This window comes from Drosophila subpulchrella, unplaced genomic scaffold (assembly GCF_014743375.2).
Source record: "Drosophila subpulchrella strain 33 F10 #4 breed RU33 unplaced genomic scaffold, RU_Dsub_v1.1 Primary Assembly Seq18, whole genome shotgun sequence".
NCBI lineage: Eukaryota > Metazoa > Arthropoda > Insecta > Diptera > Drosophilidae > Drosophila > Drosophila subpulchrella.
In genome coordinates, this window is record NW_023665515.1 from 849,776 (window position 1) to 873,805 (window position 24,030).

Sequence of the window (24,030 nt, forward strand, 5' to 3'; positions counted from 1 at the left end):
CATATTTGGGCGGTGGACGATTTTTAGTTTCTCTGGCCGACGCCCCACAACGTATTAGGCTAGTTGGTCAGGTCGTTTGCTTGGTTCGAGTCCAGAGAAATAGGAGACGGTTGTGGAGCCCGAGAATGATCGGTCAAACAACCTGTTTTCCGACGACTGGCGGGAGGGGGTCTTTGGACAGATTCCTTATCTAAACACAGCTAGTTTCCGTTTGGAACATTTGAGCTGTCTAGAGAAAGGGAAAGTAAGGGCAGGTTAGTTTAGCGGAACCCAGTTGTGTAGAAGCGGCTAACACCCCTAGTTAGGGATAGTTATTTTGTTTTATTTTTGGGGCTTAAATATCGGACGGTTCTTGACGGAAGAGAAACTTGAGAAGCAGAGAGAGGCACCCCCAGTTTATAAACATTTTTATTCTCGACTTTCAGCGTCGCTGACCGGGTGTTTTGAAAAGAATCACGTGAACCTGAACGAAAAAGAACTGAAGACAATTTTAGTGCGGGTATTAATCAGCACATAGTGACAGTTAAAAAAAATGCAGAGGCCTTTAAAGAAGGCCCAATCATATAAATGAAGGGGGCCAAGAAGAAGGTCCTATTCCAACCCAGCACCGGAAGAGTGACCCGAGCAACAACGCGCGGTGAAAATCACCAAACCCGGAGTGCGAGCGCGCCAAGGCTAGGAGACTCACCTGAAAGAGAGCCGTGGGAACTCGCACAGAATCAGCCAGGACAGGCAGATACCCTGTCCGGGGAGAACAATCTGGACCAATCCACTGAGATGGAAGGAGCCGCTGGTGGGGAGAATCTACCCCTAGGACCGCCGAAAGGCAGATCCAGCATGCTTCCCCAATTTCAAAGGCACGAGGAGGACAAATTAGAGGCTGCCGAGCGGCGTGAAATTGATGTAGCTATTGAGTCAGAGCAACGAAATGCAGCGTGGTAAGTAAAAGGATTGTAGTCTTCGACATCCAGGAGACCCAGACAGAAGGGACTGCCTTCGCCGCCGAATCCAACTGACAGATTCTTGAGATATCAAGAAACCCCGCCTCTAGAACCGGTAACGCAGGACATGCTCAATAGCCAGATGCATCGGCTAAGAACACCCAGGAGGTTGGACACTCCGTCCCATAGGCAGTCCAGAACAAACGAAAGGGAGACGAGTCACCAACTGCACCCAGAGATCGATCGGAACTCATCATTTCAGGGACCGAGATCAAAAGACGTCAGATTAGACAGATGGAACCTAAAGTTCGATGAAAGCGGACGCGGCTTGACAGTTGAAAGTTTTCCGCGTGGACCGATTACAAGAATTATATGACCTCAGCCGCCAACAAGTCTTTCGTGAATTCCATCTTCTGCTGGCAAGTGCGGCCACCAAATGGTATTGGCAGTTAATGGAGGACAAGGCGGAAGACTATGATTTTGACTACGACTCATTGACCCAAGAAACGAGACGGGCATTTTCCACTGCCGGAAGTGACCTTATGAAAGTCTGAGAATTAATGGAACGCAAGCAAGGGCCGCACGAGACCTTTAGCGATTATGTCTCGGATATGCATAACTTGCATTTCAAAGACAAAGACAAAGACACTGGAGGACTTGCCGGACGCGGTCACGGTGGAAGAATTCAACCAGTAGCGGAAAGATACACGGGGGCGTTATGGATGGATGGACAAGGATGCCGAGGCCCACTACACGAGCTGGTGTGTTATAAGTGTGGCAAAGGAGCAGACTTCTACAGGAAGCATCCTTTGAAGGAAGAATCCTGCCCAATCAAATTCCACGAGGCCAATTGCAGGTCCTGCGAGGAAGTCGGGACGGATGCAGATGTTAAATGGTAAAGGTTGTTATAATTATTACATAGAACGCGAAAGGGCTCGTGCAGACAAAAATTTGATGTACATCATGGCAAATTTAGAGTATAATAATTTCGGGTTAGTCTAACAGGTACATTAAAAGTTAGGCGGTTTACAAGTTCTACAGAATCAATATCACCTCTTATAAGATTTTGCATACAAAGAGTACCAATCATTGTTCTACGATTTTCAAGTGTAGGTAAATGAAGCAATAGTAATCTACTCTGGTAGGAAGGTAGCCTTACGTTTTCATACCAGTTCAAATAACAAAGGGCAAAAAGAAAAAAAAATTTTTGTACAAACTCAATACGGTCAATATGCACTTGATATTGTGAACTCCAAACCGAAGAATAATATTCCAAAATAGGACGGACAAGGGAGGTAAATAATAATTTGGTTGTATAAGGGTCATCAAATTCTTTTGACCAACGCTTTATAAACCCAAGAGCACTCATGGCTTTGTTGACAGTGGACATTATGTGGCAGTTACATTTAAGTTTTGGTCCAGAAGAACACCTAAATCGTTAACTGAAAAGAAGGAGTGCCCCTATAAAAAGTCATAGCGTTGCATTTAAGACAGTTCAAATTTAAAAGGTTGTACTCACTCCATCGCTGAAAACAATCAATATCTGACTGTAAGTTGAACCCCGACGCTATATCATTATATGATAAACAAAGCTTAACATCATCAGCATACATTAGTACACGAGAATGTGTTATGATAGAGAGAAGATCGTTAATAAACAAAGTAAACAGCAAAACCATGCTGACACGGTGATATAAGCGAGCAACATAAATGTTGCAAATGAGAAGTGATAGTACGTTCAAATCCTTTAGGAATTGCCGATAATTTAGAAATACCTCTTTAATTTTGTGCATCCGCCTTCGAACCCTTTATGTAACGTGGAATAATAAAAGAGTCCTTCCAGATGGTAGGAAAAACTAATGAAGGATTTGAATATGGCGGGCCTATTACACGGCACACTCGCAGTGGGTTAAGTTATATGATAACTCTTAATCAGTTCGCCATCTAAAATCCTCGATAAAGTACTCGATTCTTAAAAGGCCGCCGATACCTGCACGAGTGAGCGGGGAGTCGTCGTTTAGCGTTCGTCAAGACAACCATACAATTCATGTGACATAAAAAGAACTCTTGTAAAACTAATCTAAGCACTTCTATGTTTACAATTTATCCCAATAAAACATTGCGAATCTAACGATTCCTACAATTTGGGGGCTCGTCCGGGAATGACCTAAACATTAGAGTGCTGAATTGCGTTTTTACAAATACAACTACAATGATTGACAAAATTCAAGTCTGGTGAAATGACAATTTGAGACAACTGCGCAGTTAATTTGGCAGTGTGTATAAAAACGCGCAAGGAAAACGCTTGGAGCAAATAGCGACTACAGTCTAGGAGGTAGTGCACCATAGATCCCCAGAGCGTCGGTCTGAGATCCGGCCAGTCGGCAGAGGCGAGCGGAGCGAGTCTGGAGCGTGAAGCGAGCATTGGAGCAAAGGCGGGTGGACGGAATCTGGAGGTCAAGATTTCCAAGAAGAGCAGCACGGAGTCTGGAGTAGCAGATCTTGGTGGGAGGCAACGACGTAAGCGGACAACCAACGGCAAGAACTTTTCAAGTTGAATAGTCGAGAAGAATATCCAATTGGTAGGCAAGCAGTCTCGAGAAGCAGTGCATTGAAAGGGGTGGTAATCAGAAAGCTGACCCAATCAAATTGAAAGTCGCTCACAAGCAGTGAAAATAGACTGTATGTATAAAACCAAAATTTGTCATTAACTGAAAAGTTATTCATATAATATAATTGTTAATGTTAAGCGAATATCAATACATTTTTAGGAAATTTCATCTCAAAATGCAACTTGAAGAGATAATGTTAATGCGATGCGACGATTTGCACGCAAAGCTACTAGAACTAAATTTACCCACAGCCGGTAGAAAGCGCGACTTACAGGATAGACTCCTGGCTCACTTTGGTATTCAGGACGATGATGATAACAACGACTCGGATGGCGACCCCATAAAGTATATATATTCTTGATCAGGATCACTAGCCGAGTCGATCTAGCCATGTCCGTCTGTCCGCCTGTCTGTCCGGATGAACGCTGAGATCTCGGAAACTATAAGAGCTACGCTTGAGATTTGGCGTGCAAGTTTGTTTCAGCAGAGTGCCACGCCCACTATAACGCCCACAAGCCGCCCACAAACTTCAAAAAATCGAAAATATGAACGTGGATATCTCGAAAACTATCAAAGATAGAGAATTGGGATTTTAGATTGTGATTCCGTAGCCTTGTACGCAGCGCAAGTTTGTTATGCGAATATGCCACGCCCACTCTAACGCCCACAAACCGCCCAAGCCTGTGGCGCCCACAATTTTCATGCTAGATAAAAAATTTTAACTGAAATGTATTGGTCTCGTCAATACCTATGGTTTGATCCAAAAAACGCCCACGCCCACTCTAACGCCCATAACTCTTAAATCTGTCTACCGCCGGTAGGTGGCGCATTTCAATTTCGCTTTGCTGCTTGCATGTCTCCATTTTCTTTGGTCCCTTTAGCTGTGTAACGAGTATGAGTATCTTATAGTCGAGGTACTCGACTTCAGCGTTCTTCCTTGTTTTGATTTGGTTTTATATTGATATAATGAACATATATTGAGAAAAAAAGGTGTGGCACCGCCCATTTTTTACATGATACCGCCCTTACGCGCAGCCGCACTAGCTGAATTCATTAATAATTTAATATTTCCAGCTGTGGATTTGCTTTTCTCTGAGTCCTTGCTCCCGACAACAAATAAGGCAATATTGGCCTGCCTGTCGATCTCCGCCTATTTATGCAAACCTCAGTCTGGGATGTAAGCCAAGTTGAGTACTTTCTTTTGAAAAGATTTGCAAGATGTCCATTTGCGGGACAATATACAACAAAAAGCTTCGCTTTGTTTTTTCAAAACATCCTCATAAGCATCTGAACCAGCTATCGAAGATCTAAATCTGTCAAATATTGCCTGCTTTATCTCTCCAGAACTCCAAGTCCCATACAATTCTGAATTGGTCAACCTGAGGTTGTGACCTAAAGAGGTAAATTGCGACGAAAGTGCGCAAAGTGCATTTTAGGATTGCATTTATATGAACAAGAACTGAACTACCGAAAACAGTGTAAATGTTAAGGTGAAACTAGGTGAAACTCACTTTATATCTCTATTTAAAGATAGTTTTTATTGTAAATTTGTACACGTAAAGCGACTATTAAAAACATTCAATTACAGGGACAACACAAACAAATCCAACTTCTGACGAACACAAACATATAGTACAAGCCGCTCTCTTTCGATGCCGTCTTGTTTGATAAAAACTTAGTTTGGTGCCTTATTTTTATAATTTTAAACCGACTCTTTTTTTCGCAAAGTAGCTTTCGTGCGCCCGTGACACCGAACAGCTGTTATTTTAACAGATCGTGACTCTGTTAAAATTTCTGTTACGTTACTTTGAATTTTTCTGTTTTCCCAACACTTTGACGTCAGTAGATTTTATTATTAACGACTTTCGAATGGATTTTTGGCCACAAAAAGTGTTCATCCAGCCGATAGTGCAGTGTTTCAAATTTCGCAGGTACAGGTAGTCTAGATATAGATCAGTGGATTCAGGAGTTGGAGGAATGTGCTTTGACTGTGCAGTGGAGCCAGCTTCAACTATTTATTTTATTTAAGCAGTTGCTCAGTGGGGCTGCAAAATCGTTCATTCACATTCAGGTTAACATTCGTAACTGGGATTCTCTTAAGGCAGCGATGCGTGGCGAATTTGCTGTTAAAATATCACCTGCTGAGGTCCATCGCAAGCTAGGTCAACGTGCACAGAGAAAAGGAGAGACACTTCAGGAATATTTGTAAGCTTAGATGGAAAAAGCTAAGCTAGTTAACCTAAACAAAGAGATTTTGATAGAGTATTTTGTGAAGGGAGTTCCAGATGCTAAGGCAAACAAAATAATGTTGTTTCAGGCGAAAACCATAAGGGATTTGAAGGAGCAGATCTAAGTATACAAGAAGGTTCGCGGTCCATACAAGACGCCTTACAAGAATGAAGTGCGTGTTGCTGAGGCAGAAGGATCCAAAAGCTTCGACTCAAAACAAGAGTTTGTACGTAAATGCTTTAAGTGCGGGGATCAGTCCCATTTAAGGAAAGATTGCAAGAAGAAAGACAAGGAAGAACGCAATAGTCGAGTACCTCGAATATCAGATACCCGTTACTCAGCTAAAGGGACCAAAGGAAAATGGAGATATGCAAGCAGGAAAGCATAATTGAAATGCGCCACTTACCCGTGATCTCAATATATGGTTATGTGGGCGGTAGACAGATTTAAGCGTAATGCGTGTTAGAGTGCGCGTGGCAAACTTTTTTTTTGGATCAATCGATAGTTATTGACGAGACTAATACATTTCAGTTAAAATTTTGTATCTAGCATGAAAATTGTGGACGCCACAGGCTTGGACGGCTTGTGGGCATTAGAGTGGGCGTGGCATATTCGCGTAACAAACTTGCGCTGCGTATAAGGCTACGGAATCTAAGTCTGAGATCCCAATTCTCTACCCTTGATAGTTTCCGCAATATCCGCGTTTAAATTTACGATTTTTTGAAGTTTGTGGGCGTTAAAGTGCGCGTGCAAACCTTTTTTTTGATCAATCGATAGATATTGATGAGAACAATACATTTCAGTTAACATTTTTATTCTAGCACCAAAACTGTAGGAGCCACAGTTTTGTGCGGTTTGTGGGCGTTAAAGTGGGCGTGGCAAACCTTTTTTTTGGGTCAATCGAAAGGTATTGATGAGAACAATACATTTCAGTTAAAATTTTTATTCTAGCATCAAAACTGTAGGAGCCACAGTTTTGGGCAGTTTATGGGCGTTAGAGTGGGCGTGGCACTCTGGTGAAATAAACTTACGCTGGAATCTCAGGAATCTGCATGTCTAATTCCAGTACTGTGGCCCTTATAGTTTCCGAGATCTCAGCGTTCATACGGACAGACGGACAGGCGGTCAGACGGACAGATTGAAATGGCTAGATCCAGGCCTGGAACTAAAAATTATCAAATCTTCCTACGCTCAATTCAAAGGTCTCATCGACACAGTCGCAGATCTATGCCACACATTTTTCTCAAGCTAGGCAACGAGACTCTTACCGAAAAATAAAAGTATTTGACGGGAATAGGCGAGAGTCAAGTTCTAACTTTTGGGAGCATTGTTATACCTGTTGAAAAAGACAACATGCACATGAAGGTGAAGTTTCACGTGGTTCCAGATGAGGATATTCCATGAGATGAGGATTCGACGCAATTTTTGGACATGATAGTTACAAAAGAAGGCACTGAGTCTATGCGACGAAATGAATCAAAAAGTAACGAAGATAAACGTATCAATTTCGGGTCCGAGTTTCTGCAAGTTTTTCAGGGCATGTGTGCAGAACAGCCAAAGTTTCCGATCACATTGATTTATCCCATTTAAACCTATCACAGCAGTCTGCGGCCAAAAGTTTGATTAAAGAGTATGCACCCGAGCGCAATGCAAATGCTCCGGTACAAATGAAAATCATTTTGAAGGATGAAATACCTGTCTATCAGCATCCACGTCGCTTACCTGTCTGTGACCAGAAAACAGTTGACGATTATTATTAACGATTGGCTTGCAGAGAAAATCATCCAACTAAGTACCTCAGAATACGCAACGCCGGTAGTTTTGGTGTCCAAGAAAAACGGGAAGAAGAGACTGTGCTGTGACTACCGAAAACTGAATGAGAAAATTATTAGAGACAATTTTCCGATGGCTCATATGGAGACCGTGTTAGACAACCTGCAAGGGTCCAAGATATTCACTACCTTGGATCTTATAAACGGCTTCTTCCACGTTCCGATTGAACCAGGCTCTCGAAAGTATACATCATTTGTGACCCAATCTGGAAAATTTTAATTTGTACCATATGGCATATCAAATTCATCTGCAGTTTTCAGAAGATTCATCATGGCAGTTCTAAGGGAGCTCATCGTCACTAATGTTGTCGTTGTGTACATGGACGATGTAATCATACCCAGTCAATACTTTGAAGAAGGACTTGCTAAGTTGAAAGATGTCTTGCAGGTTGCTTCCCGGAACGGTTTACGTATCAACTGGAGTAAGTGCCAAATATTGCACAGTAAAGTACAGTTCCTAGGACACATCATTCAAAGTGGAACCACCACCTCAGGTCCAGAAAAGATTCAAGCTGTGACAGAGTACCCCATACCACATGACAAAAAAGCGATTCAGCGATTCCTAGGTCTGACTTCTTACTTCCAAAAGTTTATAAATAGGTACGCATCCATTGCGAGGCCCTTGTCGGATTTACTGAGAGGCGATTCCAAGTATGAATTTGGAGAGAAACAACAATTTGCGATTGAAAAGCTGAAGTCTGCTTTTATTAGCGAACCAGTCCTAAAGTTGTGCAATCGTAACTTACAAACGGAAATCCACACAGACTCGTCCAAGTGCGGTTTTGGCGCAGTCTTACTGCAAAAGGCCCCGTAGGCATCACCATTCGAGGAAAAATACGGTTCGTATGAACTGGAAGTACTGGCTGTTATTGGAGCTCTAGTCAAGTGGCGTGTCTATGTGTTAGGCTTAAAGTTCACAATCGTAACTGAATGTAACGCGTTCAAAATGACAATGAACAAAAAGGAAGTTCCTCTTCGCGTAGCTCGTTGGGCTTTATAATTGCAGGACTTCAACTACAAGATCGAACGTCGTTCGGGGACTCAAATGAAACATGCTAATGCCCTGGGTCGAGTCTCATGTTTCTTTTTGTCAGACTCTATTACTCATCCTTTACAGGGAGCTCAGATTAACGATGATTGGACAAAAGCAGTTCGGAACCTTGTAGAAATGGGCACTTTTCGGCCAGAAAGACACAGGATATTATCGAATGGTCGTATTTCATTCCCAAGCTCAAAGATAAAGCAGATTGAATCGTCGAGAGTTGCATCAGATGCATTATCGAAAATGCCAAAGCGGGCAAGAAAGAGGGATTTCTAACTTCAATTGACAAAGGCGATTTACCCTCACGTCGGGCCCATGGAAATTACGACCAAGCGATATAACCACATTCTTGTCATAGTAGACGGCTTCTCAAAATATGTTTGACTCTACCCAACTCGTAGCACTGGTGTAGACGAAGTTCTTAACTGTCTGGATAAACAAGCCGTACATTTTGGAAATCCTTACCAAGTCGTACCAATGCTAGTAAAGTTGAGCTATGAAAGTCCATTAGCTTGGTACGTGGGACAAGTTCAACATTTTATAAATAGCACTGAGCCAAGAAGCACCAAGATTACGCCATTCAAGCTTTCAACTGGAGTTGATATGCGGTTAGCCGGCTGCCATGAACTGAAGGACTTGATGCAGGAGTTTGCGATAAAAGATCTAGATAAAACAAGGAAGAACGCTATAGTCGAGTACCTCGACTATCAGATACCCGTTACTCAGTTAAAGGGACCAAAGAGAAATGGAGATATGCAAGCAGCAAAGCGAGATTGAAATGCGCCACCTATCGGCGGTAGACAAATTTAAGCGTTATGGGCGTTAGAGTGGGCGTGGCATACAGTTCAATACAGTTCAGTTAAAATTTTGTATCTAGCATGAAAATTGTGGGCGCCACAGGCTTGGGCGGCTTGTGGGCGTTAGAGTGGGCGTGGCATATTCGCGTAACAAACTTGCGCTGCGCACAAGGCTACGAAATCTAAATCTAAGATCCCAATTCTCTATCCTTGATAGTTTCCGAGATATCTACGTTCATATTTACGATTTTTTGAAGTTTGTGGGCGGCTTGTGGGCGTAAAAGTGGGCGTGGCAAACTTTTTTTTTATCATTCGATAGGTATTGATGAGAGCAATACATTTCAGTTAAAATTTTTATTCTAGCATCAAAACTGAAGGAGCCACAGTTTTGGGCGGTTTGTGGGCGTTAGATTAGGCGTGGCACTCTACTGAAACAAATTTGCGCTGCGTAAGAAGCTCAGGAATCTGCACGCCAAATCTCAATAGCCTAGCTCTTATAGTTTCCGAGATCTCAGCGTTCATCCGGACAGACGGAAAAGACGGACAGACGGACAGACGGACATGGCTAGATCGACTCGGCTAGTGATCCTGATCAAGAATATATAAACTTTATGGGGTCGGAAACGCTTCCTTCTGCCTGTTACATACTTTCCGACGAATCTAGTATACCCTTTTACTCTACGAGTAACGGGTATACAAAGAGAGAAGTTTCGCCAAACAGTCAGAGAAAACATCAAAAAGGTACAAGACGACAACAAGAAAGCATTTGATTTGAAGCGAAAACGAGAAAGAGTCTCTCAACTCAATGATTTGGTAGCAATCAAGAGAACTCAGTATGGTGTCGGGGAAGTTATGGGGAAGTTTTTAGGGCCCTACAAGATTGTTGCAGTCAAGGATCATGGGCGGTACGAAGTAGAGCGTATAGGAGACTCAGAGGGTCAATTTAAAACATCTACGGTTTCCGAGTACATGAAACCTTGGTCAGATCAAGAATACACAGAATATATATATATAATCAAGAATATATAAACTTTATGGGGTCGGAAACGCTTCCTTCTGCCTGTTACATACTTTCCGACGAATCTAGTATACCCTTTTACTCTACGAGTAACGGGTATACAAAGAGAGAAGTTTCGCCAAACAGTCAGAGAAAACATCAAAAAGGTACAAGACGAGAACAAGAAAGCATTTGGCTTGAAGCGAAAACGAGAAAGAGTCTCTCAACTCAATGATTTGGTAGCAATCAAGAGAACTCAGTATGGTGTCGGATTAAAGCTTATGGGGAAGTTTTTAGGGCCCGACAAGATTGTTGCAGTCAAGGATCATGGGCGGTACGAAGTAGAGCGTATAGGAGACTCAGAGGGTCAATTTAAAACATCTACGGTTTCCGAGTACATGAAACCTTGGTCAAACAGTGAGGAGGGCCGAGTGTAGGATTTGAATATGGCGGGCCTATTACACGGCACACTCGTAGCGGATTAAGTTATATGGTAACTCTTAATCAGTTCGCCATCTAAAATACTCGATAAGGTACTCGATTCTTAAAAGGCCGCCGATACCTGCACGAGTGAGAGGGGAGTCGTCGTTTAGCGTTCGTGAAGACAACAATACAATGCGTGTGACATAAAAAGAACTCTTGTAAAACTAGCCTAAGCACTTCTATGTTTAAGCTTTATTACAATTAAACATTGCGAATCTATCGATTCCTACACTACTGATAAAATAGACAAATAAAACAGTTTAAGAATCGGTTTACAAATGGTTGACGCACAGACTTAAGCACACACCCAGGGAGTCCATCTGGACCGGAAGAATCTCCTAAGAGAGAAATTTCGGTAATTACAGGGGTAAAAATAAAATTTGCCTTATTTAAGCGTTTAGGGTATTTGGAATTTGACTAAGCTGCCGAACTATAAATAGTTTGAAAAAACTCGGCAAATAAATCAGAAATTTCAGAATCCGTCCATGCCTCCATTGAGTTAAAACGTACCGATGAAGGCAATGCCGATGACTTATAAAACTGCTTCGGATCACTTGAAAATTCAAATTTACATCGACTTAAATACATAGAATAGCTGTTGAGAACATCAATATACGGTCGAGCCACCACACATATCTCGAAAAATCAGATGGCCTACCCGATTTTTTATACTTTTTATAAGTGTTTGTTTTAAGGCTTTTAAGTCTCTGAAGAGCATTGGTAAATAAGGGAAACCTGTTTAGCTTTGAAGGAAGCCTATCAGGAACGCATTCATTAAAAAAGTATTTAACACTATATAGAACCAAACAAAAACACCTCTTAACTAGGTAAAAAGTAGTGGCGAACGCGCCTTTAACAAACATTTTTGATATCAACAATTGTGACGAAAAATGATATTACATTCGATAAAATAAATAAACTATACGTATAAACAGCCGGGGGTTTTTATCCCCACCGTATCCAGCAGCTCCAATTTTCTAAATTTTTACTTATACACTTTCACCGCTATTTCTCCCAAACAAATCTTTATTTCGAAAGTCTTGGTATGCAATCTCCTTAGTTTTTGTGATACCTTTCGAGTTGTGTATCACTCGTTACGATCGGACCATAATGGCAGATTTTCAATTCTGCGGCTATATATAGTAGTTGTCTTCGCACGCTCTCTTGCGCGTTTCGCCACTACGTGTACTGCCGTCCACAGTAAAAATTCAGTGGCACTTTCAATATCCATACATTTGTACAAGTCTGACCAATTATATTACGAAATCATATCGTTAAGTTTATTATAATCAGATTTTCGATTACATATCATTTTAGTTGGAGAAACAAAAGGAGAGAGGGCATCAACGCAGGGGAGGCAAATTGTCAATTCCATTGTTGGATGATATCGGTCTTCAGGTAAAACAAGAGCGTCAATTCTATATACCGTGACTTTAGACAAGTCTGAAACAAACACAAGATCTAATTGTCTATATAATGAATTTCGTATTAAGCTGACGCTGTAACGATAATTCTAAAAGGCCATCCATAAAATCATGGACGGACAAAGGTGTAGCGACAAGTGAGTCAGTAGGAGGAGACCAAGAAATATCAGGGAGATAAAAGTCACCCAAAACAATTAAAAGGTCTCTGTTAGAAAGAAGGGATACAAAAGATTTTATTGCAGACAGATGGTGCTAATAAATTATTACATCAGAGCCAGGTGGAGTATAAGACATGTAACAAAAATAGACAAGGAAACTTTCACACTAACAAATTCAATTTCGTTAGGGATATGAGAGTGAATTCTCTCAGATGTTAAGCTAGAGGTAACGGCAATCAGAACAAAATTCCAAAACATCCTCAGATGTGGTATCTGGGGTGAATCTAGAACAACGGAAAGTTTCTTACGTCCCCCAGCAGCAGTCTGCACCTCACTAAGCTGAGAGCCAGAAACGGTACCCACTGCACCTATGGGTACGGTCGGCATCGAATTGTTTGATTTAGCCAGCACTGAAGATTTTCTACAGTCAGACTTCTAGAAACAGGGACTCCATCGGATTCGGGGTGGATACCGTGATCGTACTAACTGCCGCTAAGCTGGCTTTTTCGATTGGGCGACTCAGTTAGTAGCTATACCCGTTACTCGTAGAGTAAAAAGGAATACTAGATTCGTCGGAAAGTATGTAACAGGCAGAAGAAAGCGTTTCGACCCTATAAAGTATATATATTCTTTATCAGGATCACTAGCCGAGTCGATCTAGCCATGTCCGTCTGTCCGTCTGTCTGTCCGTCTGTCTGTCCGTCCGGATGAACGCTGAGATCTCGGAAACTATCAAGGATAGAGAATTGGGATCTTTGATTTTGATTCCGTATCCTTGTACGCAGCGCAAGTTTGTCACGCGAATATGCCAAGCCAACTCTAACGCCCACAAACCGCTCAAGACTGTGGCTCCTACAGTGTTGATGCTAGAATAAAAATGTTAACTGAAATGTATTGTTCTCATCAATACCTATCGATTGACCCAATAAAAGTTTGCCACGCCCACTTTAACGCCCACAAACCGCCCACAAACTTCAAAAAATTGTAAATATGAACGCGGATATCTCGGAAACTATCAAAGATAGAGAATTGGGATCTTAGATTTAGATTCCGTATCCTTGTACACAGCGCATGCTTGTTACGCGAATATGCCACGCCCACAAACCGCCCAAACGCAATTTTCATGCTAGGTAAAAATTTTAACTGAAATGTATTGGTCTCGTCAATACCTATCGATTGATCCAACAAAAAATTTGCCTCGCCCACTTTAACGCCCACAAACCGCCTAAGCCTGTGGCGCCCACAATTTTCATGCTAGAAAAAATTTTTAGCTGAAATGTACCTATTGATTGACCCAAAAAAGAAATTTGCCACACCCACTCTAACGCCCATAACGCATAAATCTGTGTACAGCCCACATAACCATATATTGAGATCGCGGGTAGGTGTCGCATTTCAATCTCGCTTTGCTGCTTGCATAAGTCAACTTCCCTTTTGCCCCTATAGCTAAGTAACGGATATCTGGTAGTCGAGGTACTCGGAAAATCTGAGGGAGAACTATACTTGCAAGAAGTAGTACCCCTACCGTTCCGAACAATTAACATTAATCACATTGGGCCGTTAATAAAAAGAAAAAACCCGAAAACTGTCACATACTGGTAGTTGTGTGTGCTTTTACTAAATACACCTTTTTAATACAAACACGTAATACAAAAAAGATACCAGTAATCAAAGCCCTGAAACAAATTTTTTGCGTTTTTGGGCAACCTGTACGCCTAATTTCGAATAGAGGCACATCGATTACATCAAAGGAGTTCGACCATTTCATTAATGACATTGGAATTCAGCACAACCAAACGGCCGTTCGCACACCTCGTGCTAATGGACAGGCTGAACGTATGAATAAAACTTTACTAAGTGCATTAAAAACTAGCACAGCCAACGATAAGGATTGGGATCAAAACCTTGGTTAAATTCAGTGGAGCATAAATACAAACATCAATTCCACCACAAAGTTTACTCCAAACGATCTGGAATTTAACGTCAATCTACGAGATATTTAAAAAAATCTGTTAACTCAGGAATTTGAACAAGAAGTCAATGTTGAAGTAAATCGCCAGCAAGCATAACAAAACATTAAAGCAGAGCAGCAAAATTGGAACGTACGCTATGATGCCAGGCATACTTCCCCAAAGAAAGTCGATGTAGACGATCTTTTCATGATCGATTTTGACCCAGCTGCGACAGGAGATACGCATAAATTGGATCCAGCTTTTAATGGACCTTATATTGAAGCCAAGGTTCTTTGTAACGATCGATGCGTAATTGAGGACCTTCCAGACCGCTCAGTTTTTCAACGACGATATAACAACGTACTATCCATCGATCACATGAAGCCTTGGTGTGCTTTAATTCCAGATCTGGATACCAATGAAAACTATGACTACTACTACAGAAGACTAACTATCGTCAGGAAAGGCCGAGATGTCAAAAATAGGGCAGTACGGTTAGCAACGTCAAAGGAGTCAGACGAGTGCCACAAGCTCATAGCCCAACAAGATTTCCTTATACTTTGTGTTATTTATATATTTCATTTAATTCCTTGTCAATAAATATTTTATAACCATCCTGAACAAACGGATTCTTTTTCCATTTTTTTAATAAAAATATGCTATTTTTTGTCTACTGAAAAATAATATCAAAATAATCATGTACGTGGAGCGCGGTCTATAAAGGACACATGATTGATGTCACAATGCTGTATCGAGATCTTAGTGATGGCCAGGAACGATTATAGCCATCCACGGTCCCCCACCATTTTAATGCATCAAATAACACTCCAACAATTTGTATCCTTATATTTATTTCAATAATTTCAATGAACACTTCTCCGAACCTTTGAGGATTCAGATCCGAATATATAACAGAGAGTGTCCCAATTAACAACTGAGTCGTCATTGGAGGTATCCTAAAAATATATATAAGAAATTTAATGATGGATGTTAAATATGAAATCAAAACATCGTGTTAGTACATATTAAAAAACAAGGAAGAACGGTATAGTCGAGAACCTCGATTATCAGATACCCGTTACTCAGCTAAAAAGGCCAAAGGGAAATGGAGATATGCAAGCAGCAAAGCGAGATTGAAATGCGCCACCTACCACGAACTCAATATATGGTTATGTGGGCGGTAGACAGATTTAAACGTTATGGGCGTTAGAGTGGGCGTATGGGTATTGACGAGACCAATACATTTACTAAATTTTGTACATTCGGCACGCTGCAATTCAATGTACAAAATTTTTGTTTGACATCAGAAGTTTTTATTTTAAACATATACACCTAGAAAAATTGAGAACGGAAAAAACCGAGATCGGTTTTTCTCGGTTTTAGTATTGTGTCTTCTCACATTTTTCTTCTCGGTTTCAAGACGAAAGCGATTTCGATTTTAGTATTCCGAACTAAAATCAATCTCGGTTCTGTGGTTGTTGACGAGGGACCTGAGGGGAATGACGTAGAAAAATTGAGAGTGACAGGAGGGGAGAGGAGAGAGACCAAACTCCTCTCTTGAAATTACCGCAAAGTTATCGAAATAAGCGGTGTCTATATGGCTGAAAATGCACTTCTGTGTATATGGTGACACTGTGCGGTTTAAGAGTGTAATGAGTAACAACGAAGACGAGCAAAAATTGGAGGACCTGCTTCAGGAATTGAAACTAATAAAAGTTCTTCCGCATTTACAGCGTAAGTAAAATGATTTTATTACAATTTGTGTTAGTGTGTTAGTTTATCTTTGATTTTTATTCGAACACGGTTTTCTTAACAAAACGAAATCGGTAATGTGTTGTAATGACTGTTTTGCATACATACATATATACACAAACATAAACGTAACGTAACGTAATCTAATAATTATTAGCTTATTAGCTAATGTGTGAAATAAATAAGTAAATTGGATGCTATTAACAAACACAGATTTCTATGAACATATGTATGTATGTTAACATAACTATGCACGCAGAGCAGTTTTTAACTCGACCTGTAACTACGCTGTTTGCATGCACGCACAGAGACACACGACATCCCTGCAAGCAAAAGGTCGATATTTCTATCGCCTGTCGTCCAGAAGTCACTTCTTAGCAACATCTGCGCGATAGAAACGCGATAGAACACATTTTACAAAAACAAAATATACATATATCGCGTAGAAGTAACTTCCAAGTCACTTCTGGACAATAGAAAGGCGATAGTACATATTTTACAAAAACAAAAAGGGTCGGGATTACGAAGAAGTAACTTCTAAGACACATCTGCGCGATAGAAAGGCGATAGTACGGATTTTCCAAAAACAAAATATACATGCATCGCGAAGAAGTAACTTCTGAGACACTTCTGCGCGATAGAAAGACGATAGTAGTAAGTAAAACACGCGATATAAGGAGGTCGCAGTAATTTTCCGTTACCCCTTTTCTTCTGAAAATTTTTTGGGTCTTCCTTTTGACCCACGCCGTTATTTTTCGCCAGAGCGTCATTTCGTTGCGTGAATTGTCTGTGGACAGTGCGGTTTTGTATCAAATTTGTGCGTTTTAAAAATATAGCTTCGTTTTTTTCTAAATGTTTTTAATTGCTTAACATATTTAAATGTTCCCCCAACAAAGCGTGCGAAATTACGTGCTTATCGTGAGCTGTACGATTATTCAAACTTTTTTACGGACAAGCTAGCTGTGGACATTACTTGGTGTGTAACTGCGGAGAAACCCAGCATCCAACGATTCTCAACATATTTCATTGTAAAAGGTAATGAATTTTACTTTATTTTTACTTTGACTAAACAAAAAACAATTTTTGTTTCTGTTTCTTTTAGAAATAGTTATTAATAAATTTCTTATGTCGACGGAGCTGGACCTAAATAACATTGTTCAGCAAAATTTCCTACATGCCAGGGACCGTGTATACAAGCGGACAAAGCACGTATACAAAAAATAAATGCAAAATATTAAAAGTAAAAAAAAAATATGTTTTTATTCAAGATTTTCCAATTGGGAAAGACTCTTCTAGGTATCTTCTACAAGCATATGTAAAGTCACTTTTGAGTGACTTCCATAAGTGACTACGGCGACACTTCCAGCGACACTTCGGCGATATCGCATTCGGATCGCGGAAGTGACTCCCGTCGGGAAGAAATGTGCCACGCGCGACACTTCTCGGAGTCACTTCGGCGACACTTCCAGAAGTGACTTCGGCGACACTTCCAGAAGTCACGCAGAAGTGACTTCGAGAAGTGTCGCCGAAGTGGCACATTTCTTCCCGACGGGAGTCACTTCCGCGATCCGAATGCGATATCGCGGACGATCGTTTTCATCTTCTAGAAGTCACTTAATAATGCTTCCGCGATAGAAAATGCTTGCAGGGATAACCTCAAATGTACACATACATATGCGAATGCAAAATAAATATATGTGTACATCCCTGCAAGCATTTTCTATCGCGGAAAGCACTATTAAGTGACTTCTAGAAGATGAAAACGATCGTCCGCGATATCGTATTCGGATCGCGGAAGTGACTCCCGTCGGGAAGAAATGTGCCACTTCGGCGACACTTCTCGAAGTCACTTCTGCGTGACTTCTGGAAGTGTCGCCGAAGTCACTTCTGGAAGTGTCGCCGAAGTGACTCAAAAAAGAGTCGCCGAAGTGGCACATTTCTTCCCGACGGGAGTCACTTCGCAGCTGTCTTATAGTATTATAGTATTAATAAAAATCATTTCTGGTTTAAGGTGCTGGGGTTTCTTATAAGTGCCTTCAATACATAAATGACGATGAAATTAAAGAGGCCATCCCACCGATTGGGCTCCGCGTGCTCTTCAGGGTCAGCTTGACGGAGTGGAAGAAAGCAAAGGTAAGAAATATAGAAATTTAAAGTTAAATTTTTCTCTTTAAAATAATCTAACAGTCTCAAGTGCCAAACGCAGTTCCAGTTAAGGAAAAAGCATGGACTGAATTTTTATATGAAACCACCAATAATGTGCTGAAACAGGTAATCTTATCTTATTCGAATTAACTTTGTCCGAAAAAAAATTATGTAATATTAGCTAACAAAAAATTTCATATATTTCATAGAGCTAGCTTTCCTTCCGCGATTTACTCAACAATAAAGTGTTGAAGGGAACGCAAGGCAATTTTTTAATAAACATAATCACAGAAGAGATTTTCCGCAACAACATTTTTGTTCAAACCGCAGATTTTTCGAAGTTGTTGGACGAGATTATAGGCATTTTTCCTTGCGAAGCGCAAAGCCGGGTAATATTTAAACCACAATCAAAAACCATTTTAATTTTATTTTTAAACATTCTGCTTTTATCTTAAGGACTGTTATTTTATTCTTCGGGGAAAAAACATATACTGTGTTATGCTATGCCTATTTCATGAAATCAGTTCATGAAATGAGCATATTCGTGTGTGCATAAACACCGTTTCATGAATTCGATAACACACGAAAGTTGACTATGAATTCAGTCCCACTATACAAAATGCTGAGGCACAGCCTACTTCACAGCCTACTACTCTATAGAGCTCTGTATCAAATTCAAAAAATTTGACATCTTAACTTACATCATGTCATGAATTTGTCTGTGTTGTATAAACAGGGGCTATTATATTTTCATGTATTGGAAAATGGATGAAATTCTTAGCATAAACATAGTAGTAGTAACCCCAGTGGAAAATTATATTCTAAGTATAAGAACAGACGTCACAAAGTTTTATCTAGCAAAGATGATGATGAAAATATTCCACACGATTTTGAAGACTACGACAAGGGACTATCACTGTCATTAAAATTGCATTTAAAGAGAGACTCATCGGATTGGACCGAAGTCTGTAGACTCTGGGAAAAAACATGTAAAATTCGCCAAGAAGATGTAAAATTGCTAAGCAATTTAGAATTCATGCAAGACTGGCCAAAATTAGGTCATTCTAAAGTTTCTTCTTTGGTAATATTACATACATACGTTTATTTGATAGCCTGTGTAGTTAGGTTCCTTAGTCGTAATTGTCCCCTTGCATTCGTTTGTATTGTTGCTATACTGTTTCTCTTTTTAAAATTATAAGAGTGATTTATCTATTGTATATTTTTTCATAGATCGAGATTGATTTTGATTTCCTTTACCGAGGGAAGACAAATCTCCTGTTCGATAGGTGGAAAAGCTTTAAGGACAAAATTCTCATATATTTTAAACGGCACATCCATAACGAAGACTGCAAGCGACTACTACTTTATGTACAACACGCCAGCGTTGGTAAGTTTTCTACTTAAGCAAAAAATGTTGTCATAACTACATAATGATTATATTAACAGATGCCCAGGATTACTTGACCCTTATTTTGCTTAATGCCGTCTTGCCGCCGACATCTCGGACCTTGAATCAAAACGGGAAAAGGAACCAAAAACCGACAAAAGCGGATGCTAAACTTTCGATGGTACTACGGCTTTCAAGCTTGAATGACTATGAACGTAGTATCAACAATATAGTCAGGGAAAAGTATTGAGAGGTATCAACAATACAGCCATTTATAATTATTCACGTTTACTTTCTTTGTTTACTTTGACAAGTCGCTGGTAAGGTGTGACTCCTCCCTGAAAAGCATATATGATGGACGTTGATGCACTACGAGCAGTACAAACAAGTGGCCCAACGACACCAAGCACGTGCTTGTTACGCGCGGGGCCCTTTTATCAATTTGGGCAAAAATGCGAGTTCGCGAGGAAGATACAAAAATCAAATAGAGACGGGACACAAATTAAAATAAAAAAAGCAACTAAGAATGAAGCAAGTGAGTAAAAATATTAGTTTTTAATACCGGGATAGAAGTTGAAGTGTAAATTAAATGGTAAAGGTTGTTATAATTATTACATAGAACGCGAAAGGGCTCGTGCAGACAAAAATTTGATGTACATCGTGGCAAATTTAGGGGATAATAATTTCGTGTTAGTCTAGCAGGGACATTGAAAGTTAGGCGGTTTAAAAGTTCTACAGAATTAATATCACCTCTAAGATTTTGCATAAAAATAGTACCAAGCATTGTTCTATGATTTACAAGTGTAGGTAAATTTAGCAATAGTAATCTACTCTGATAGGAAGGTAGCCTTACGTTTTGATCCCAGTTCAAACTACGAAGGGCAAAAAGAAGAAATTTTTTTTGCACTGACTCAATACGGTCAATGTGCACTTGATACTGTGGACTCCAAACCGAAGAACAATATTCCAAAATAGGACGGACAAGGGAGGTAAATAATAATTTGGTTGTATAAGGGTCGTCAAATTCTTTTGACCAACGCTTTATAAGCCCAAGAACACTCATGGCCTTGTTGACAGTGGACATTATGTGGCAGTCAAATTTAAGTTTTGGGTCCAGAAGAACGCCTAAGTCATTAACTGATTATATACGGTCGAGTGGCGTATTTTGAAGGGAGTAACTAACAAAAGTTGGAGTACCCCTATAAAAAGTCATAACGTTGCATTTAAGGCAGTTCAAATTTAAAAGGTTGTACTCACACCATCCATGAAAACAATCAATATATGACTGTAAGTTGAAGCCCGACGCTATATCAATATATGATAAACAAAGCTTAACATCATCAGCATACATTAGTACACGAGAATGTGGTAGAGGGAAGATCGTTAACAAACGAAGTAAACAGCAAAGGACCCAAATGACTACCCTGAGGCACTCCAGACGTCACGTAGATCAATTTTGAAGCAGCGTTCTTGAATATAACCCTCTGAGTCCTACCATTCAAATAACTTGAATTGTGATTTAAGTGTTTCATGTCTTACTCGCTGAGCTACCCGAAAGCCTCAGAGCAAGCTTGGTATGCAGTTTAAAAGATCATTTTCGAAATAGACACCGCTTATGACATACGGTCATCGAATTTTCAAAATTTAATCGATTCATTAATAAAAATTTATTTTTTCAACATGTATATCTGCTATCGCTGTCGAAAATTATTTCCAACGCGCAACAATTTAATATCCCATTTAAAGATTAAGCATCTGTTAAGAAGAACATCCCTGAGGCTGTCTTGTCAGCTGCACACAAATTTTTACAAATTTTCTCAGTTTTCGGCGGCATTTAATTAGATTACATACGCAATCAATTCCAAATCGAAGAAATTCATGTGAAGAATTTTTATTCTCTAAGTACAATCAAACCGTTGAAGAAGTTGGCGAAAAAGGATGAGGAAGAACAAACATATTTGTTTTGAAGCCCAAAGCATACAATCAGTTATAAACGATTTAAAACAAAAATCGCTTGAATTTACTTTAGGTTTATTCGAACTAATTTTTATGCCGAGGAAACACGTATTGCAAATTCAAAACAATATTGTAATACTACTTAGCTCTGTGTCTACAGCTATTGAAAAGCAAGTAAATCTGGAAACAGTGGATAGAATTAATCCGATTGTTGGATTTTGCAAAGATTAATTTAAAAGTTGTAAGACAGAGCACACATTTTTAAAAAAAATTAACCGATTCAAATCTATATAGGCAGCCAAAAAAATGTCCATTGATAATAAAATAACAGAAATGGTATTAAAGGGAAATCCCACCTGAGGTCCAAAGTCAAATGACGTCTTTATAATGCCTTAGGCTTTTACAGTAAAAAGAATTTTCGAAATACCAAATATTTTGGAGCTAACATTAAACAACATACAAAAAAATTAAAAAAGTAATGACTTAACAAATTTGGCATCTGGAGAAGTTTTTAAATCTATAGCAAAGCAATTTGATCCAGACATTGTTGTGCCATTTCTTTGATACTTAGATGACTTTCAAATTAACAATGCGTTAGGAAGCCATACATTCTCCATATGTGGCTGCTACATTAATTTTCCTTTAATGCCAAAATATTAACTTTCTAAAGTTCAATACATATTTCATGCCGCATTTATAGCGACAGACAAGCCTAAAAAGTGTGGAAATGAAAGTGCATTGTACCATTTAGTTGAAGAATTTAAAGTTAATTACAAACGCTATTTACGTTAAATTATTCGCCAAATTAAAGCCTAAACACCATTTTATGGTCCATTATGCGACAGCCATTGAAAAGTATGGATCTTTAAAATATTTGTGGTGCATGAGGTTTGAGGCGAAACACAAGGATTCCGAGATTTATTTTCACAATGTAAATTCAAGAATTAGTCCTCCCCATACTTTAGTTATTAAATGTTTGCAAAGTTTCTGACGGACCATGCCAAATCTATTGAGCCGTATTTAAGACTTACATCAAAAGAGCAAAGTATTTTGAATAATAATTTTGCATTAGAAATAAATAAAAACCATGGAAGTGTAAATAGCTTTATATTTTATAACCAACTAGAATATAAGGGCACTACTTATAAAATTAATTATTATTTAGGTTTAAATAGAAATAATTTTATGCTATGTAAAATTAATCAATTTTATATTCGCAAAATAAATGTAAGTAAAGTTTATGTTTGTTGTGAAAAAATTTAAGTACAATACAATTGTCATTTAAGATCATACATTGTAAAAAATCCATTAAGAAACTACATTTATAATTTGTCAGACTTTTCAATGCCCCCTCCATGTATTAATAATGACATTAAAACCGTAAAACCTGCGGTATCGGAGTGGATGTACCTAGGGATGGCATAACTTTCATCTTTATTTGCCATGAGTAATTTGACTGTTCTATAGAGCAGGGAACTTAATTAATTTCAAATATGCACCTACTTATTTGTTTTTGTCTTTAAATTAGTAACTGTAAAGTCCCCAACTTCTGTGGCTGCCAGTGTTAAGTGGCCACTCAATCAGAACCTTGTCGCATAATAGAGGCCTGACTTTGAAATGTTTTTAACCTTAGAAATTCTTTGCTTTGTTCATGGACCAATTTACCAGAATTTTCTTAAACCAAGAACTATGAGTTATCCTTTTTATAATACTATACCTACAACTAAGTGCCGACCAACTTTTTGTTGAAATTAACGTAAATACAATTTATAGGCCCCACGACGTACTAGGCATTTGCCAGGTCTTTTGATAGGTTCGAGTCCAGAAAGAGCAGGAGCGCAAGCATTACGGTAACGCATTTAGCAGTTGCGGTGCGGGTCTACTGTTCGTTTGTCGATCCAGGACAGAATGGGGGTGAGGGAACGGACAGGAAACGCAAAGCCGACGCCCCACGACGTACTATGCATTTGTCCGGTCGTTTGCTTGGTTCGAGTCTTTGCGATTTCCCTTGACCATATTTGGGCGGTGGACGATTTTTAGTTTCTCTGGCCGACGCCCCACAACGTATTAGGCTAGTTGGTCAGGTCGTTTGCTTGGTTCGAGTCCAGAGAAATAGGAGACGGTTGTGGAGCCTGAGAATGATCGGTCAAACAACCTGTTTTCCGACGACTGGCGGGAGGGGGTCTTTGGACAGATTCCTTATCTAAACACAGCTAGTTTCCGTTTGGAACATTTGAGCTGTCTAGAGAAAGGGAAAGTAAGGGCAGGTTAGTTTAGCGGAACCCAGTTGTGTAGAAGCGGCTAACACCCCTAGTTAGGGATA

The 24,030-nt window shown here is 39.8% G+C and overlaps 1 long non-coding RNA gene across 1 annotated transcript; it reads left to right on the forward strand.

Moving 5' to 3' along the window:
- The first annotated feature begins 19,636 nt into the window (after positions 1–19,636).
- On the forward strand, positions 19,637–20,208 carry LOC119559158. Its single transcript, XR_005220700.1, has 3 exons — positions 19,637–19,751; positions 19,811–20,004; positions 20,066–20,208. It is a non-coding gene; the product is annotated as an uncharacterized LOC119559158 (long non-coding RNA).
- The last annotated feature ends 3,822 nt before the right edge of the window (positions 20,209–24,030 follow it).